The sequence below is a fragment of the Nomascus leucogenys genome, chromosome 12 (assembly GCF_006542625.1).
Source record: "Nomascus leucogenys isolate Asia chromosome 12, Asia_NLE_v1, whole genome shotgun sequence".
Classification (NCBI taxonomy): Eukaryota; Metazoa; Chordata; class Mammalia; order Primates; family Hylobatidae; genus Nomascus; species Nomascus leucogenys.
Genome location: NC_044392.1, coordinates 56,459,721 through 56,481,877, shown reverse-complemented (window position 1 = coordinate 56,481,877; position 22,157 = coordinate 56,459,721). Strand labels below are relative to the sequence as shown.

At 39.8% G+C, this 22,157-nt stretch overlaps 1 pseudogene; it reads right to left on the bottom strand.

Annotated features, from left to right (window-relative positions):
- Positions 1-19,929: 19,929 nt before the first annotated feature.
- On the bottom strand, positions 19,930-20,933 carry LOC100595060 (annotated as a pseudogene).
- Between the last annotated feature and the right edge of the window lie 1,224 nt (positions 20,934-22,157).

Sequence of the window (22,157 nt, the reverse complement as noted above, 5' to 3'; positions counted from 1 at the left end):
TGGAAACTCTAAAAAGCAGAGCACCTCTCCTCCTCCAAAGGAATGCAGTTCCTCACCAGCAACAGAACAAAGCTGGATGGAGGATGACTTTGACGAGTTGAGAGAAGAAGGCGTCAGATGATCAAACTACTCTGAGCTATGGGAGGAAATTCAAAACAATAGCAAAGAAGTTAAAAACTTTGAAAAAAAATTAGAAGAATGGATAACTAGAATAACCAATGGAGAGAAGGGCTTAAAGGAGATGATGGAGCTGAAAGCCAAGTTTCGAGAACTACGTGAAGATTGCAAAAGCCTCAGTAGCAGATGCGATCAACTGGAAGAAAGGGTATCGCTGATGGAAGATGAAATGAATGAAATGAAGCAAGAAGGGAAGTCTAGAGAAAAAAGAATAAAAAGAAATGAACAAAGCCTCCAAGAAATTTGGGACTACGTGAAACGACCAAACCTACATCTGATTGGTGTACCTGAAAATGACGGGGAGAATGGAACCAAGTTGGAAAACACTCTGCAAGATATCATCCAGGAGAACTTCCCCAATCTAGCAAGGCAGGCCAACATTCAGATTCAGGAAATACAGAGAACGCCACAAAGATACTCCTCGAGAAGAGCAACTCCAAGACACATAATTGTCAGATTCACCAAAGTTGAAATGAAGGAAAAAATGTTAAGGGCAGCCAGAGAGAAAGGCCGGGTTACCCACAAAGGGAAGCCCATCAGACTAACAGCTGATCTCTCGGCAGAAACTCTACAAGCCAGAAGAGACTGGGGGCCGATATTCAACATTCTTAAAGAAAAGAATTTTCAACCCAGAATTTCATATCCAGCCAAACTAAGCTTCATAAGTGAAGGAGAAATAAAATACTTTACAGACAAGCAAACGCTGAGTGATTTTGTCACCACCAGGCCTGCCCTAAAAGAGCTCCTGAAGGAAGCACTAAACATGGAAAGGAACAACCGGTACCAGCCCCTGCAAAAACATGCCAAATTGTAAAGACCATCGAGGCTAGGAAGAAACTGCATCAACTAATGAGCAAAATAACCAACTAACATCATAATGACAGGATCAGATTCACACATAACAATATTAACGTTAAATGTAAACGGGCTAAATACTCCAATTAAAAGACACAGACTGGCAAACTGGATAAGGAGTCAGGACCCATCAGTGTGCTGTATTCAGGAAACCCATCTCACGTGCAGAGACACACATAGACTCAAAATAAAGGGATGGAGAAAGATCTATCAAGCAAATGGAAAACAAAAAAAGGCAGGGGTTGTAATCCTAGTCTCTGATAAAATAGACTTTAAACCAACAAAGATCAAAAGAGACAAAGAAGGCCATTACATAATGGTAAAGGGATCAATTCAACAAGAAGAGCTAACTATCCTAAATATATATGCACCCAACACAGGAGCACCCAGATTCATAAAGCAAGTCCTGAGTGACCTAAAAAGGGACTTAAACTCCCATACAATAATAATGGGAGATTTTAACACCCCACTGTCAACATTAGACAGATCATCGAGACAGAAAGTTAACAAGGATATCCAGGAACTGAACTCAGCTCTAAACAAAGTGGACCTAATAGACTTCTACAGAACTCTCCACCCCAAATCAACAGAATATACATTTTTTTCAGCACCACACCACACCTATTCCAAAATTGACCACATAGTTGGAAGTAAAGCTCTCCTCAGCAAATGTAAAAGAACAGAAATTATAACAAACTGTCTCTCAGACCACAGTGGAATCAAACTAGAACTCAGGATTAAAAAGCTCACTCAAAACCGCTCAACTACATGGAAACTGAACAACCTGCTCCTGAATGACTATTGGGTACATAATGAAATGAAGGCAGAAATAAAGATGTTCTTTGAAACCAACGAGAACAAAGACACAACATACCAGAATCTCTGGGACACATTCAAAGCAGTGTGTAGAGGGAAATTTATAGCACTAAATGCCCACAAGAGAAAGCAGGAAAGATCCAAAATTGACACACTAACATCACAATTAAAAGAACTAGAAAAGCAAGAGCAAGCACATTCAAAAGCTAGCAGAAGGCTAGAAATAACTAAAATCAGAGCAGAACTGAAGGAAATAGAGACACAAAAAACCCTTCAAAAAATTAATGAATCCAGGAGCTGGTTTTTTGAAAAGATCAACAAAATTGATAGACCACTAGCAAGACTAATAAAGAAGAAAAGAGAGAAGAATCAAATAGATGCAATAAAAAATGAAAAAGGGGATATCACCACCGATCCCACAGAAATACAATCTACCATCAGAGAATACTACAAACACCTCTATGCAAATAAACTAGAAAATCTAGAAGAGATGGATAAATTCCTCGACAAATACACCCTCCCAAGACTAAATCAGGAAGAAGTCGAATCTCTGAATAGACCAATAACAGGTTCTGAAATTGTGGCAATAATCAATAGCTTAACAACTAAAAAGAGTCCAGGACCTGATGGATTCACAGCTGAATTCTACCAGAGGTACAAGGAGGAACTGGTACCATTCCTTCTGAAACTATTCCAATCGATAGAAAAAGAGGGAATCCTCCCTAACTCATTTTATGAGGCCAGCATCATCCTGATACCAAAGCCACGCAGAGACACAACCAAAAAAGAGAATTTTAGACCAATATCATTGATGAACATTGATGCAAAAATCCTCAATAAAATACTGGCAAACCGAATCCAGCAGCACATCAAAAAGCTTATACACCATTATCAAGTGGGCTTCATCCCTGGGATGCAAGGCTGGTTCAACATACACAAATCAATAAATGTAATCCAGCATATAAACAGAACCAAAGACAAAAACCACATGATTATCTCAATAGATGCAGAAAAGGCCTTTGATAAAATTCAACAACCCTTCATGCTAAAAACTCTCAATAAATTAGGTATTGATGGGACGTATCTCAAAATAATAAGAGCTATATACGACAAACCCACAGCCAATATCATACTGAATGGACAAAAACTGGAAGCATTCCCTCTGAAAACTGGCACAAGACAGGGATGCCCTCTCTCACCACTCCTATTCAACATAGTGCTGGAGGTTCTGGCCAGAACAATCAGGCAGGAGAAGGAAATAAAGGGTATTCAATTAGGAAAAGAGGAAGTCAAACTGTCCCTGTTTGCAGATGACATGATTGTATATCTAGAAAATCCCACTGTCTCAGCCCAAAATCTCCTTAAGCTGATTAGCAACTTCAGCAAAGTCTCAGGATACAAAATCAATGTACGAAAATCACAAGCATTCTTGTACACCAATCACAGACAAACAGAGAGCCAAATCATGAGTGAACTCCCATTCACAATTGCTTCAAAGAGAATAAAATACCTAGGAATCCAACTTACAAGGGATGTGAAGGACCTCTTCAAGGAGAACTACAAACCACTGCTCAATGAAATAAAAGAGGATACAAACAAATGGAAGAACATTCCATGCTCAGGGGTTGGAAGAATCAATATCGTGAAAATGGCCATACTGCCCAAAGTAATTTATAGATTCAATGCCATCCCCATCAAGCTACCAATGACTTTCTTCACAGAATTGGAAAAAACAACTTTAAAGTTCATATGGAACCAAAAAAGAGCCCGCATCGCCAAGTCAATCCTAAGCCAAAAGAACAAAGCTCGAGGCATCACGCTACCTGACTTCAAACTCTACTACAAGGCTACAGTAACCAAAACAGCATGGTACTGGTACCACAACAGAGATATTGGTCAATGGAACAGAACAGAGCCCTCAGAAATGATGCTGCATATCTACAACTATCTGATCTTTGACAAACCTGACAAAAACAAGAAATGGGGAAAGGATTTCCTATTTAATAAATGGTGCTGGGAAAACTGGCTAGCCATATGTAGAAAGCTGAAACTGGATCCCTTCCTTACACTTTATACAAAAATTAATTCAAGATGGATTAAAGACTTAAATGTTAGACATAAAACCATTAGAATCCTACAAGAAAACCTAGGCAATACCATTCAGGACATAGGCATGGGCAAGGACTTCATGTCTAAAACACCAAAAGCAATGGCAACAAAAGCCAAAATTGACAAATGGGATCTAATTAAACTAAAGAGCTTCTGCACAGCAAAAGAAACTACCATCAGAGTGAACAGGCAACCTACAGAATGGGAGAAAATTTTTGGAACCTACTCATCTGACAAAGGGCTAATATCCAGAATCTACAATGAACTCAAACAAATTTACAAGAAAAAAACAAACAACCCCATCAAAAAGTGGGCAAAGGACATGAACAGACTCTTCTCAAAAGAAGACACTTATGCAGCCAAAAAACACATGAAGAAATGCTCATCATCACTGGCCATCAGAGAAATGCAAATCAAAACCACAGTCAGATACCATCTAACACCAGTTAGAATGGCCATCATTAAAAAAGCAGGAAACAACAGGTGCTGGAGAGGATGTGGAGAAATAGGAACACTTTTACACTGTTGGTGGGACTGTAAACTAGTTCAACCATTGTGGAAGTCAGTGTGGCGATTCCTCAGGGATCTAGAACTAGAAATACCATTTGACCCAGCCATCCCATTACTGGGTATGTACCCAAAGGACTATAAATCATGCTGCTATAAAGACACGTGCACACGTATGTTTATTGCAGCACTATTCACAATAGCAAAGAGTTGGAACCAACCCAAATGTCCAACAAAGATAGACTGGATTAAGAAAATGTGGCACATATACACCATGGAATACTATGCAGCCATAAAAAATGATGAGTTCGTGTCCTTTGTAGGGACATGGATGAAACTGGAAAACATCATTCTCAGTAAACTATCACAAGGACAAAAAACCAAACACCGCATGTTCTCACTCATAGGTGGGAATTGAACAATGAGAACTCATGGACACAGGAAGGGGAACATCACATTCCAGGGACTGTTGTGGGGTGGGGGGAGGGGGGAGGGACAGCATTAGGAGATATACCTAATGATAAATGACGAGCTAATGGGTGCAGGAAATCAACATGGCACATGGATACATATGTAACAATCCTGCACATTGTGCACATGTACCCTAAAACCTAAAGTGTAATAAAATAAATAAATAAATACACAAATAAAAAAAAAGAAACTCACTCAAAACCGCTCAACTACATGGAAACTGAACAACCTGCTCCTGAATGACTATTGGGTACATAATGAAATGAAGGCAGAAATAAAGATGTTCTTTGAAACCAACGAGAACAAAGACACAACATACCAGAATCTCTGGGACACATTCAAAGCAGTGTGTAGAGGGAAATTTATAGCACTAAATGCCCACAAGAGAAAGCAGGAAAGATCCAAAATTGACACACTAACATCACAATTAAAAGAACTAGAAAAGCAAGAGCAAGCACATTCAAAAGCTAGCAGAAGGCTAGAAATAACTAAAATCAGAGCAGAACTGAAGGAAATAGAGACACAAAAAACCCTTCAAAAAATTAATGAATCCAGGAGCTGGTTTTTTGAAAAGATCAACAAAATTGATAGACCACTAGCAAGACTAATAAAGAAGAAAAGAGAGAAGAATCAAATAGATGCAATAAAAAATGAAAAAGGGGATATCACCACCGATCCCACAGAAATACAATCTACCATCAGAGAATACTACAAACACCTCTATGCAAATAAACTAGAAAATCTAGAAGAGATGGATAAATTCCTCGACAAATACACCCTCCCAAGACTAAATCAGGAAGAAGTCGAATCTCTGAATAGACCAATAACAGGTTCTGAAATTGTGGCAATAATCAATAGCTTAACAACTAAAAAGAGTCCAGGACCTGATGGATTCACAGCTGAATTCTACCAGAGGTACAAGGAGGAACTGGTACCATTCCTTCTGAAACTATTCCAATCGATAGAAAAAGAGGGAATCCTCCCTAACTCATTTTATGAGGCCAGCATCATCCTGATACCAAAGCCACGCAGAGACACAACCAAAAAAGAGAATTTTAGACCAATATCCTTGATGAACATTGATGCAAAAATCCTCAATAAAATACTGGCAAACCGAATCCAGCAGCACATCAAAAAGCTTATACACCATTATCAAGTGGGCTTCATCCCTGGGATGCAAGGCTGGTTCAACATACACAAATCAATAAATGTAATCCAGCATATAAACAGAACCAAAGACAAAAACCACATGATTATCTCAATAGATGCAGAAAAGGCCTTTGATAAAATTCAACAACCCTTCATGCTAAAAACTCTCAATAAATTAGGTATTGATGGGACGTATCTCAAAATAATAAGAGCTATATACGACAAACCCACAGCCAATATCATACTGAATGGACAAAAACTGGAAGCATTCCCTCTGAAAACTGGCACAAGACAGGGATGCCCTCTCTCACCACTCCTATTCAACATAGTGCTGGAGGTTCTGGCCAGAACAATCAGGCAGGAGAAGGAAATAAAGGGTATTCAATTAGGAAAAGAGGAAGTCAAACTGTCCCTGTTTGCAGATGACATGATTGTATATCTAGAAAATCCCACTGTCTCAGCCCAAAATCTCCTTAAGCTGATTAGCAACTTCAGCAAAGTCTCAGGATACAAAATCAATGTACGAAAATCACAAGCATTCTTGTACACCAATCACAGACAAACAGAGAGCCAAATCATGAGTGAACTCCCATTCACAATTGCTTCAAAGAGAATAAAATACCTAGGAATCCAACTTACAAGGGATGTGAAGGACCTCTTCAAGGAGAACTACAAACCACTGCTCAATGAAATAAAAGAGGATACAAACAAATGGAAGAACATTCCATGCTCAGGGGTTGGAAGAATCAATATCGTGAAAATGGCCATACTGCCCAAAGTAATTTATAGATTCAATGCCATCCCCATCAAGCTACCAATGACTTTCTTCACAGAATTGGAAAAAACAACTTTAAAGTTCATATGGAACCAAAAAAGAGCCCGCATCGCCAAGTCAATCCTAAGCCAAAAGAACAAAGCTCGAGGCATCACGCTACCTGACTTCAAACTATACTACAAGGCTACAGTAACCAAAACAGCATGGTACTGGTACCACAACAGAGATATTGGTCAATGGAACAGAACAGAGCCCTCAGAAATGATGCTGCATATCTACAACTATCTGATCTTTGACAAACCTGACAAAAACAAGAAATGGGGAAAGGATTTCCTATTTAATAAATGGTGCTGGGAAAACTGGCTAGCCATATGTAGAAAGCTGAAACTGGATCCCTTCCTTACACTTTATACAAAAATTAATTCAAGATGGATTAAAGACTTAAATGTTAGACATAAAACCATTAAAATCCTACAAGAAAACCTAGGCAATACCATTCAGGACATAGGCATGGGCAAGGACTTCATGTCTAAAACACCAAAAGCAATGGCAACAAAAGCCAAAATTGACAAATGGGATCTAATTAAACTAAAGAGCTTCTGCACAGCAAAAGAAACTACCATCAGAGTGAACAGGCAACCTACAGAATGGGAGAAAATTTTTGGAACCTACTCATCTGACAAAGGGCTAATATCCAGAATCTACAATGAACTCAAACAAATTTACAAGAAAAAAACAAACAACCCCATCAAAAAGTGGGCAAAGGACATGAACAGACTCTTCTCAAAAGAAGACACTTATGCAGCCAAAAAACACATGAAGAAATGCTCATCATCACTGGCCATCAGAGAAATGCAAATCAAAACCACAGTCAGATACCATCTAACACCAGTTAGAATGGCCATCATTAAAAAAGCAGGAAACAACAGGTGCTGGAGAGGATGTGGAGAAATAGGAACACTTTTACACTGTTGGTGGGACTGTAAACTAGTTCAACCATTGTGGAAGTCAGTGTGGCGATTCCTCAGGGATCTAGAACTAGAAATACCATTTGACCCAGCCATCCCATTACTGGGTATGTACCCAAAGGACTATAAATCATGCTGCTATAAAGACACGTGCACACGTATGTTTATTGCAGCACTATTCACAATAGCAAAGAGTTGGAACCAACCCAAATGTCCAACAAAGATAGACTGGATTAAGAAAATGTGGCACATATACACCATGGAATACTATGCAGCCATAAAAAATGATGAGTTCGTGTCCTTTGTAGGGACATGGATGAAACTGGAAAACATCATTCTCAGTAAACTATCACAAGGACAAAAAACCAAACACCGCATGTTCTCACTCATAGGTGGGAATTGAACAATGAGAACTCATGGCCACAGGAAGGGGAACATCACATTCCAGGGACTGTTGTGGGGTGGGGGGAGGGGGGAGGGACAGCATTAGGAGATATACCTAATGATAAATGACGAGCTAATGGGTGCAGGAAATCAACATGGCACATGGATACATATGTAACAATCCTGCACATTGTGCACATGTACCCTAAAACCTAAAGTGTAATAAAATAAATAAATAAATACACAAATAAAAAAAAAGAAACTCACTCAAAACCGCTCAACTACATGGAAACTGAACAACCTGCTCCTGAATGACTACTGGGTACATAACAAAATGAAGGCAGAAATAAAGATGTTCTTTGAAACCAATGAGAACAAAGACACAACATACCAGAATCTCTGAGACAAATTTAAAGCAGTGTGTAGAGGGAAATTTATAGCACTAAATGCCCACAAGAGAAAGCAGGAAAGATCCAAAATTGACACACTAACATCACAATTAAAAGAACTAGAAAAGCAAGAGCAAGCACATTCAAATGCTAGCAGAAGGCAAGAAATAACTAAGATCAGAGCAGAACTGAAAGAGATAGACACGCAAAAATCCCTTCAAAAAATCAATGAATCCAGGAGCTGGTTTTTTGAAAAGATCAACAAAATTGATAGACTGCTAGCAAGACTAATAAAGAAGAAAAGAGAGAAGAATCAAATAGATGCAATAAAAAATGATAAAGGGGATATCACCACCGATCCCAGAGAAATACAAACTACCATCAGAGACAATACTATAAACACCTCTATGCAAATAAACTAGAAAGTCTAGAAGAAATGGATAAATTCCTCAACACATACACCTTCCCAAAACTAAACCGGGAAGAAGTTGAATACCTGAATAGACCAATAACAGGCTCTGAAATTGAGGCAATAATTAAGAGCCTACCAACCAAAAAAAGTCCAGGACCAGACGGATTCACAGCTGAAGTCTACCAGAGGTGCAAAAAGGAGCTGGTACCATTCCTTCTGAAACTATTTCAATCAATAGAAAAAGATGGAATCCTCCCCAACTCATTTTATAAGGCCAGCACCACCCTGATACCAAAGCCTGGCAGAGACACTACCAAAAAAGAGAATTTCACACCAATATCCCTGATAAACATCAATACAAAAATCCTCAATAAAATACTGGCAAACTGAATCCAGCAGCACATCAAAAAGCTTATCCACCATGATCAAGTGGGCTTCATCCCTAGGATGCAAGGCGGGTTCAACATACACAAATCAATAAACATAATCCAGCATATAAACAGAACCAAAGACAAAAACCGCATGATTATCTCATTAGATTCAGAAAAGGCCTTTGACAAAATTCAACAGCCCTTCATGCTAAAAACTCTAAAAAAAAACCAGGTATTGATGGGATGTATCTCAAAATAATAGGAGATATTTATGACAAACCCACAGCCAATATCATACTGAATGGGCAAACACTGGAAGCATTTCCTTTGAAAACTGGCAAAAGACAGGGATGTCCTCTCTCACCACCCTATTCAACATAGTGTTGGAAGTTCTAGCCAGGGCAATCAGGAAGGAGAAAGAAATAAAGGGTATTCAATTAGGAAAAGAGGAAGTCAAATTGTCCCTGTTTGCAGATGACATGATTGTATATCTAGAAAACCCCATCATCTCAGCCCCAAATCTCCTTAAGCTGATAAGCAACTTCAGCAAAGCATCAGGATACAAAATCAATGTGCAAAAATCACAAGCATTCCTATACAACAGTAACAGACAAACAGAACCAAATCATGCGTGAACTCCCATTCACAATTGCTACAAAGAGAATAAAATACCTAGGAATCCAACTTACAAGGGATGTTAAGGACCTCTTCAAGGAGAACTAGAAACCACTGTTCAATGAAATAAAAGAGGATACAAACAAATGAAAGAACATTCCATGCTCATGTGTAGGAAGAATCAATATCGTGAAAATGGCCATAATGCCCAAGGTAATTTATAGATTCAATGCCATCCCTATCAAGCTACCAATGACTTTCTTCACAGAATTGGAAAAAAACTACTTTAAAGTTCATATGGAACCAAAAAAGAGCTAGCATGCCAAGTTAATCTTAAGCCAAAAGAACAAAGCTGGAGGCATCACACTACCTGACTTCAAACTACACTACAAGGATACAGTAACCAAAACAGCATGGAACTGGTACCAAGACAGAGATATAGACCAATGGAACAGAACAGAGCCCTCAGAAATAATACTATACATCTACAACCATCTGTTCTTTGGCAAACCTGACAAAAACAAACAATGGGAAAAGGATTCCCTATTTAATAAATGGTACTGGGAAAACTGGCTAGCCATATGTAGAAAGCTGAAACTGGATCTCTTCCTTACACCTTATACAAAAACTAATTTGAGATGGATTAAAGACTTACATATTAGATCTGAAACCATAAAAACCCTAGAAGAAAACCTAGGCAATACCATTCAAGACATAGGCATGGGCAAGGACTTCATGTCTAAAACACCAAAAGCAATGGCAACAAAAGCCAAAATTGACAAATGGGATCTAATTAAACTCAAGAGCTTCTGCACAGCAAAAGAAACTAGCATCAGAGTGAACAGGCAACCTACAGAATGGGAGAAAATTTTTGCAATCTACCCATCTGACAAAGGGCTAATATCCAGAATCTACAATGAACTCAAGCAAATTTACAAGAAAAAAACAAACAACCCCATCAAAAAGTGGGCAAAGGATGTGAACAGACACTTCTCAAAAGAAGACATTTATGCAGCCAATAGGCACATGAAAAAATGCTCATCATCACTGGCCATCAGAGAAATGCAAATCAAAACCACAATGAGATACATACCATCTCTCACCAGTCAGAATGGCCATCATTAAAAAGTCAGGAAACAACAGGTGCTGGAGAGGATGTGGAGAAATAGGAACACTTTTACAGTGTTGGTGGGACTGTAAACTAGTTCAACCATTGTGGAAGACAGTGTGGCTATTCCCCAAGGATCTAGAACTACAAATACCATTTGACTCAGCCATCCCATAACTGGGTATATACCCAAAGGATTGTAAATCATGCTGCTATAAAGACACATGCACATGTATGTTTATTGCAACACTATTCACAATAGCAAAGACTTGGAACCAACCCAAATGTCCATCAATGATAGACGGGAATAAGAAAGAAAATGTGGCACTGGACACAGGAAGGGAAACATCACACTCCTGGGACTGTTGTGGGGTGGGGGGAGGGAGGAGGGATAACATTAGGAGATATACCTAATGCTAAATGATGAGTTAATGGGTGCAGCACACCAACATGGCACATGTATACATATGTAACAAACCTGCACATTGTGCACATGTACCCTAAAACTTAAAGCATAATAATAATAAAAAGAAGTATCCTAAATTTGGGTTAATTAATCAATAAAAAAAAGAAAATGTGGCATATATACACCATGGAATACTATGCAGCCATAAAAATGGATGAGTTCATGTCCTTTTTAGGGACATGGATGAAGCTGGAAACCATCATTCTGAGCAAACTATCACAAGGACAGAAAGCCAAACACCGCATGTTCTCACTCATAGGTGGGAATTGAACAATGAGAACACTTGGACACAGGGTAGGGAACACCATACACCAGGGCCTGTCATTGGGTGGGGGGAGGGGGGAGGGAGAGCATTGGGAGATATACCTAATGTAAATGATGAGTTAATGGGTGCAGCACACCAACATGGCACATGTGTACATATGTAACAAACCTGCAGGTTGTGCACATGTATCCTAGAACTTAAAGTATAATAATAAAAAAAAAAGAACATGCTCCTTTAGTTCAGAGGAGTTTGTTATTACCCACCTTCTGAATCCTACTTCTGTAAATTAGTCAAACTCATTCTCTGTCCAGTTTTGTTCCCTTGCTGGTGAGGAGTTGTGATCCTTTGGAAGAGAAGAGGCATTCTGGTTTTGGGAATTTTCAGCATTTTTGCACTGTTTTTTCCTCATCTTCGTAGATTTGTCTACCTTTGGTCTTTGATGCTGATGACCTTCAGATGGGGTTTTTGTGTGGGTGTCCTTTTTGATGATGTTGATGTTATTGCTTTCTGTTTGTTAATTTTTCTTCTAACAGTCAGGCCCCTCTTCTGCAGGTCTGCTGGAGTTTGCTGGAGGTCTATTCCAAACCCTGTTTGCCTGGGTATCACAAGTGGAGGCTGCAGAACAGCAAAGATTTCTGCCTTCTCTTTCCTCTGGAAGCTTCATCCCAGAGGGGCACCTGCCAGATGCCAGTCAGAGCTCTCCTGTATGAGCTGCCTGTTGACCCATGCTGGGACATGTCTCCCAGTCAGGAGGCATGGGGGTCAGGGACCCACTTGAGGAGGCAGTCTGTCCCTTAGCAAGGCTTGAGCACTGTTCTGGGAGATCCACTGCTCTCTTCAGAGCTGGCAGGCAGAAACGTTTAATTCTGCTGAAGCTGTGCCCACAACCACCCCTTCCCCCAGTGCTCTGTCCCCGGGAGATGGGAGTTTTATTTATGACTTTCTGACTGGGGTTGCTGCCTTTCTTTCAGAGGTGCCTTGCCAAGAGAGGAGGAATCTAGAGAAGCAGTCTGGCTATAGTAGCTTTGCTGTGCTGTGGTGGGTTCCACCCAGTCCAAACTTCCCTGTGGCTTTGTTAACACTGTGAGAGGAAAACTGCCTACACAAGGCTCAGTAATGGCAGATGCCCCTCTCCCCACCAAGCTCAAGCTCCCCTGGTTGACTTCAGAATGTTGTGCTGGCAGTGAGAATTTCAAGCTAGTAGATCTTAGCTTGCTGGGCTCCATGGTGGTGGGGCACACTGAGCAAGACCACTTGGCTCCCTGGCTTCAGCCCCTTTCAAGGGAGGGAAATGATTCTGTCTTGCTGGTGTTCCAGGCACCACTGGGGTACAAAAAATAACTCCTGCAACTAGCTCAATGTCTGCCCAAATGGCCGCCCAGTTTTGTGCATGAAACTCAGGGCCCTGGTGGTGTAGGCATCAAAGGGAATATCCTGGTCTGCAGGTTGCAAAATCTGGGGGAAAAGCATGGTATCTTGGCCAGATATCACAGTCCCTCATGGCTTCCCTTGGCTAGGGGAGGTAGTTTCCTGACCCCTTGTGATTCCTGGGTGAGGCAACACCCCACCCTGCTTCTGCTCACCCTCCATGGGCTGCATCCACTGTCTAACCAGTCCCAATGAGATGAACCAGGTACCTCAGTTGGAAATGCAGAAATCACCAGCCTTCTGCATTGGTCTCACTGGGAGCTGCAGATTGGAGCTGTTCTTATTCAGCCATATTGCCAGATTCCCATACTCTCTATCTATTAAACAGTGCAGCAGAGGAAAATCAGAGGAAAGGAAAAAAAAGCAGGTGTCATTAGAATACTTGGAAAAATAGTGGATACTTTGGAGAATTGTGGTCATTTAAAAGAAGCTCAGAAGTCTAAATTAGATGTCATTGTAAATGGGTTGATAAAAAGAAAAGGGACATTGACCATGATTCCACTGTTAGGCCTCCACTTTTTATTCAGGTCTCAAATTAGCTGCTGCTTTGGTGGACTGATAATTTCAGGACACCGAGTGGAGGGTCTTTAATCTGGCATCAAAGGTGGAGTGCTTGTGCTGAAAGTTCAGGGACATACTAAGAAAGAACACGTCTACGGGTGACTGGTTGATGCAGCAGTAACAGTGCCATTGTGGGACAGGATGCCTAGATGACCATGACCCTTGAAGATGACCTCCAATACCCTGATTTGTGTGGCAACATGTGACTTGGAAAAAAATGGAAGCTTCATGATTTAGTCTGTTTGTGCTAGTATAACAAAATATATGAGGTCGGATAACTTGCAAATAATTGAAACTTATTTCTCATGTTCTAGAGGCTGGGAAGTCAATAATAAAGGTCCTCTTATGTTCCATGTCTGGTGAGAGCACAGCATCTCCTTCCAAGACAGCATCTTGTTGCTGCATTCTCTGCAAGAGATGGACACTGTGTCCTCACATGGAGGGAGAATGGAAGGAGCCATCTAGTTCTTTCAAGCGCTCTTATAAGGTCACAATCCCATTCATGAGGGCTCTGTCATCATATGTTAATCACTTCCTAAAGGAACCAGTTTAAATCCTATCACATTGGCAATTAAAATTCAACCTATGAATCTGGAAGAGATATATTCAGACCATACAATTTCACAAGATCAAGAAGGAATATGGGACAAGGGTAATCTTGGTATAGCCTAACTCATGCACTGCTGCAAGGGACTTTGGGAATATTTTTTACTTCAAGTCACAGAGCCAAGGCCAGAGACAAGAAAAAAATGCAGGAGTGAAGGAAAGAGTAAAATATTCACTGTCAAGACCTAGAAAGTTACAGGATTTTATGGCCCATTGACTAATATTTATTCTGTGCAATGCAAAGACCTTCAAGAAAAGTAGCAGAAAGAGAGTTTTCAGATAAGAGATTCAGGAACCATAGAAATAAATTAAAATTGACTAGTTCAGTTATTCAAGAGTAAATAAGAAAGGAGGTATCTTTATTTTGGTCATATTGGATAGCTTTAGTAGATAGATGGAGGCTTTCTCAATAAAGTACTACAGAGCTAAATAAATGGCAGAGACTTAAGTCTAAGAAATCTCCTCTTACTCAGGAGTCCCCGAGAACATGACCTCAGACATTGGGCAGACTCATTAGAGAGCTCTTCCACCAGCCATGTCCTACAGCATATGATCAAACCTAGGCAGACTTTGCTCTCCTCTGGCCTGTTCCCCAATCCTCATACCCTTGTCCTCCATCAGGAATCTGCCTCACAGACAGTGGGACTTGGTGCCCTTTCTAGATATTTACTCTTTGGAAGTTCACATCTAGACCATAGAACTCTTTCTCACATAAAACTTTTCTCACTCTCTTTTTATTTGTGTTCAATTCATAACCATGGTCTCATGATTCTCTCACATCAGAAAAAGATAAGAACATCTCAGTACTAAGTTGTTCTTTGTGGTTAAATAAATAAATAAGTAAAGCCTTGAAGATAAGACTTGAAATCAGAGAAAACATACGTAGGATAACATCCACCTCTCCAAACACCCAATCACAGTCTCATAAATCAATTTTTTCATGCTTTCATGCTGGCTAGTAATCATGTTGCAAAATTTACCAAAGTTTCCTTTTATTACAGGGACTTCAAAGCAGGCATAATGGACTGCTAAAGATCATCTCTTCAACCCTGAAATCACCAGCTGAGGACTTGTGGGATTCAACAGAGATTGGTTGTGGTAAGAGTGAAACAAATCATATGAGCATATAGTATTAAAGCAATCTGGCATACAGACAATGCAGACAATGGTGTTAGCTTACTTCATAAGAAAATGTAGTAGAAGCTCTCTTTGAATACATCCACCTGGTGATAACTGTGCTCTTGGACACACATGTGTGTAATTTTTTAAGTTGTGTCTGTACTCAGAGGACAAGATCCAAAATTCCAAGGGAAATGGCAAGAATATTAAGATAATGCCAAAATACTTTTCTCTGTTGCTCAGAAACAGGGAAAAATGAATGTCCACAGTAAACTGAAGAGGTGCATATAAAATCTCAGAAGGAATCTCTTAACTCCTAGAAATTCTTACATTTGTAATGCAATCTGATACAAACATAGGCAAAAGACCTGAACAGACATCTTGCCAAAAAAGATGTATAGAATGCAAAAAACCATGTAAAAAGATATTCAACATCATATGTCATTAGAGAATTGCAAACTAAAATGAAAATGAGATACCACTGCACATCCATTAGAATAGCGAAAATCCACAACACTGACAACACCAAATGCTAGCAAGAATGTGGAGCATCAAGAATGCTCATTCATTGTTGGTGGGGATGCAAAATGGTAGTTTGGCAGTTTCTTTTAAAACTAAACATATTCTTACCATATGATCCAGCAATCATGCTTTATTTAATTTACACAAATAAATTGGAAACTTATTTCTTAAAACTTACTTTTAAGTTAGATGTTCTTTTTTTTCTTTCTTTTTTTTTTTTTTTTTTTTTTGACAGAGTGTCACTCTTGTTGCACAGGCTGGAATGCAATGGCATGATCTCGGTTCACTGAAACCTTTGCCTCCAGGGTTCAAGTGATTCTCCTGCCTCAGCCTCCTGAGTAGCTGGGATTACAGGCATTCACCACCATGCCTGGCTAATTTTGGGTTTTTATTAGAGACGGGGTTTCTTCATGTTGGTCAGGCTGGTTTCAAACTCCCAACCTCAGGTGATATGCCCACCTCGGCCTCCCAAAGTGCTGGGATTACAGGCATGAGCCATCGTGCCTGGCTGGTTAGATCTTTATAGGGGTTTTATTCATGATTATCAAAACTTGGAAAAAGTCAAATTCTCTTTCGGGAATTGAATGCATAAACAAACTGTGGTACATTCAGACGATGATACATTATTCAGTGCTAAAGAAGAAAAAAGTGATCAAGCCATAAAAAGACATGGAGGAAACTTAAATGTATATTACTAAATGGAAGAAGCCAAAATGAACAGGGTACATGCACTGTGATTCCAACTATATGACATTCTAGAAAAGGCAAAACCTTGGAGACAGTAAAAACATCAATGGCTGTCAGGGTCAGGGTGCACAGAGAAATGAATAGGTAGAGGACAGAGGATTTTAGGGCAGATGATACTAAAATGGTGGTGATATGTCATTATACATTTGTCAAAACTCAGAGAATGTAGAAGACCAAGAGTAAACTTTGGACTTTGAGTGATAAAGATGTGTCAATGCAGGTCAATTCATTTTAACAAATGTACCATTCTGGTGGAGAGTGTTGATAGTGGAGGAGGTTATGTATGTTTGGGTGTGGGAGTATACGAGAACTATCTGCTGTTTCCCTTAATCTTGTTGTGAAGTTAAAACTATTATAGAAAATAAAGCCCACTTTAAAACTTAAATGTGATAATATATGTAAGGCACCTGATATATAGTAAAGGGCTCAATTAATATATTATTAGAGCTCATATGTAGAGCTTTGTATATGCAAGGAGATGTCCCTATGACCTATTGGTCTGATCTTAACTGATTCATCTTTAAAATAAACTTCTAGAGTTGTCTTGCTGGGTCAAGTGTGTGAAAGTTTAAAATATTTTGTCAGATACTCACTAGAAATTTGCATCAACTTACACTTCCAAAAATAACACGCCTGTTTCCCCACATCTTCACCAACACTTAGTAGCTTGAGCTATTTTAATATTTGCTAAACTACTTGTGGCTTTCATACTGGGTTCATTGAAGGGTTCATGTTCTTTGTAATGCAAAAGAAATCCCCACAGAAAAAGGCACCTCACTGGAAGTATGACAATCTACCTTTTTTTTCTTAAACATTGGAATTTCAAGAGCTCTTGCATCAGCATAAAGTTTGATTTCATCTGAAAACTCAACTGGGGAAAGATCTAATTTCAAGCTCCCTTGCAGAGTTCTTGGGAGATTCAGTTCCTTGCAGGTTACTAAACTGAAAACCTCAGTTCCCCCTTGACTGTTGGATGCCTTCAGTCCCTTGCTATATTGTCCTTTCCAGCATGGCAGCTTGCTTCATCAAAGCCAATGAGAAAGTGGAAGTGTAAAAGCAAGATGGAAGTCACAATACTTTCTAATCTAATCATGGAAGTAATATTTCATCACTTTTGTCCTATTATACTGGCTAAAACAATTCACTAGTTTCAGCCCACGTACAAGGGAATGAATACCAGGAGGTAGAGATCACTGGAGTCACCTTAGAGGCTGGCTACTATGCCATCATTGTCAGCATCTAGAGCACCTGGTTGAATGCCATCTATGTGACCTCACCCCACCCAAGATAACTGGCAGACAGAGTAATAAGTAGAAGAAGGAAATCAGATTTTTCTAAAGCCTACTCCTTCCTCACTTTGAAGGCCTTCTGGGAAAGACAGCAAAGTTGAGCTCATAAACCAAAAGATCTGGTCCCAGTTCTCCCTGTATGGTGGGGAGAATTGCCCTTTCTTTCTTATTTCTGACAACTGGCTCTTCAAGTACACTTCAAATACCTGAGAACCTACTCATATCCATTCTCTGAATGGAAAGAAAATTGCTCCTCCTTGGCAAACATCTTTGGCCTGGGCAAAAGTCCCAGGCTCCCAGTAGTATGGGAAACTTTCCACTTTTTTTATTTTTGTGGTCACTGTTCTCTTCTATATCCTTTTATGTATTAGTCCATAAGCACTAAGTTTTGAAAGCACTAAGACATTCTAGAGTCCTTGATTGTTCACCCATCCTTCCATTTCTTTATTCAATAAACATGTATTAAGTTCCTATTACTTCAGATGTGCAAATTCTTATGGTAATAAAAAGATGTATGAGACATAGACACTTTATTTAGTCAAACACTCAACAATATTTGAACATCTACTCTGCACAAGGTGTTAAGAATCAATTAAGGAGTAGTGCAGTTTAAGACAACGCAACAAAAACAAACTCTTCACTCCACTGGCTGTAACACGTTTTTACTGAGATCTTCATGGCACAACTTCTTGAACAAGTGTTGTTTTCAATAGTCACTCTCTTCACATTTTTCTTCTACTCCTCAACATACAGAAGAAATGTGGGTTGGACTTTCCAGTTGAACTTTCAACCCAACTATTTGTGGAAATTGCTGTTACCAAATTACTTATGATGTTGCCAAAACCAATGATCAATTCTCTTCCTATTACATTTCATGCATCAGCAGCATCCAACATAGTGGACCACATTCTTTTTGAAATACTTTCTTTACTTGACTTTTACAATGCCATCCCCTCTTAATTTTCCTCCTGCCTGCCACTGACTCCTACTCAGTATCTTTAGCTGGCCCCTCCTCCTCAGTTCAACCTCTAAATGTCGATATGTCTATTCCAGGATTCAGTCTAGAAATTTTTCCTTTTATCCTTGAATATTCTTACCCTAGCTTATTTCATCTAGTCCTGGGCTTTTAAAAATTATTTTATGCTACTCATGTCCAAGTTGACCTCTCTAGGACTATAGCACAAGGGCTTTAATTATTCTAAAGTAACCCAGAAGTTTAATAAGCTGGCCAAGAGGAAGGATTTTCTTTTTCCCAGCATGAGGGACTCTACCTAGTATATGTCCCTATAGAATGGGTGGCTTTCTCCCCTAAGAAAAGGAAAACCCTTTGCATGAGCCCCAAAAACTCTAGGTTCTAGGCAGTTGACTTTCCCAGATAATGTTGAGAACAGCTGGCACCTAAATCTAGACTGTTTCACACCAAAAGCCTGTGTGTTCCTCCACTGATAGAGCTGTGTCCTCGTGCTAATATGATAAAAAATTATAGTAAGGGAAGATAGTCTTCCTACACTGAAACACAGACTCACATTGTGAGCCCAGTAATTTCCTGACCATTTATGCATCAGTGTAAGATAGGAGGATGGGGAAATCATGCCATCTGCTCTTTTGCTGATTACTAATCTTTGTGAGTTTTCCTAATAGAGCAATTTTTTTTTTGGCTGAATGCAGAAGAATTTATTGATGGTACACAACAAGGTGGGGCTCCCTAGGCCTCTCCATCTTCAGAGGGTCTGCATGGAAACTGTGAGGAGGGGAGATTCTCATTGTGGTGGGGCACTGCGTGTGGCAGGAACTCCCCAGAAGCTGAGGGCCTCTGTTTTCCTCTCATGCTCTCGCTGGGGCTGGTGGTCCAGGGATCTTACTCTTTGAAGGCCATGTGGGCAATGAGGTCCACCACCCTTTTGCTATAGCCAAATTCATTGTCATACCAGAAAATGAGCTTGAGAAAGTGGTCATTGAGGGCAATGCCAGTCCCAAGATCAAAGGTGGAAGAGTGGGTGTCGCAGTTAAAGGAGACAAGCTGGTTCTCATTGTAGCCCAAGATGCCCTCGAAGGGGAACTCCGATGCTGCTTCAACACTTTCTTGATGTCATCATTTTTGGCAGGATTTACATACGGCAGGTCAGGTCCACAACCAACATGTTGGCAGTGGGGACATGAAAGGTCATGCCAGTAAGCCTCCTGTTCAGCTCAGGGATGACATTTCCCATAGCCTTGACAGTGCCAGGAGATGCCGGAATGGCATTCTGGAGAACCCCACGACTATCATGGCATAGTTTCCTGGAGGGGCTATCCACAGTCTTCCGGGTGGCAGTGACATGTGGACTGTTGCCATAAGTCCTTCCACGACACCAAAGTTGTCATGGATGAACTTGGCCAAGGGTGCTAAGCAGTTAGTTGTACAGATGGCATTGCTGATAATCTTGAGGTTGCTGTCATACTTCCCATGGTTCATGCACATCACAGATACAGGGGCGTCAGCAGAGAGGCAGAGATAATGACCATTTTGGATCCCTCCTGCAAGTGAGCCCCAGCCTTCTCTATGGTGCTGAAGATGCCGGTGGACTCTATGATGTACTCAAGGCCAGCATCACCCTATTTGATTTTGGTGGGATCTAGCTTTTGGAAGATGGTGGTGAAATTTGTATTCATGATAAACTTCCCGTTTTCAGCTTTGACGGTGTCATGGAATTTGCCATGGGTGGAATCATACTGGAACATGTAGACCATGTAGTCAAGGTCAATGAAGGAGTCATTGATGGCAACAGTACCCACTTTGACAGAGTTAAAAGCAGCCCTGGAGACCAGGCACCTAATACAGCCAAACCCATTGACTCCAAGCTTCACCTTCACTGTGGTGCCTCGGGGATGCCGCTGGCGCTGCACAAGAAAATGTGGCTGTCTGTCGAACGGGAGAAGCAGAAAGCTACAGCATATTATTTAACCCATAATTATCACATTGAGAAATTATTTGCGAACTCTGATGCCAATAGGTGGTGACTCCGATGGGCATCACTTGACATAGCATGCTGACCTTCCCTGAGCATGTGGACAATTCAGTTGTCTCAGTATTACTTGTTTAAAAGACTATCCTTTTGCCCCATTGAATTACTTTTGTGAAAATCAATTGGCCCTACGATTTTGGCCATTAACTAACACATAAGCAATAATTTCCTCCAAATGGATTATAGGCCTAAATTTAAAGGCCAAATTATACACCTCTTAGGAGAAAACATAGATTAACATACGAATGAACTTGAGTTCGACAAAATCCCAACGTTTCCTGGTAGAAGAAAAAAGTTGAAATGTGAGTCATGATCAAAACCAAAACAGTTTGCATTTTAAAAGACATCAATAAGATAATGGAAATATAACCCAGAGACTGAGAAAAAAAATTTCAAATCATACATTTGATAAAATATTTGTATCCAAAATATAAAATACACTGACAACTAAATAGCAAAAAAGATAAATAAACCAATTTTAAATTGGGCAAAATATTTGAATAGCCATTGCACCAAAAGGTGTAGGAAGAGCTAATAAAGCACATGAAAAGATGGTCAGTATCATCAGTCAGCAGGGAAATGCAATCAAAAGTACAATGAGACACCACTTCTTACCCACTAGAATGCTATGATAAAAATGAAGGATAATAACAATTGAGGAAGTGAAATAACAATGATGTGGAAAAATTGAAATACTCGTGCATTGTTGATGGGACATGCAGCCATGTTGGAAACCAGTTTGGCAGTTTCTTAAAATGTTGAAGATACATTTACCATATGACCTAGCACTTTCATTCCTTGTTGTCTACCCCCAAGGAAAAAAAACCTATGTCCACACAACACATGAATGTGAATATTCATAACAGCTTTATCCATAATAGTCCACAAAGTAGAAACACATCAAATATCTATAAACTGATGAAAGAATAAACAAATGGGAGTGATCCATACAATGTAATAGAATTTAGCACCTAAAAAAATAAAATATTGATACGTGCTACAACATAGGTGAACCACAAAAGCACATTAATCTAAGTGAAAGA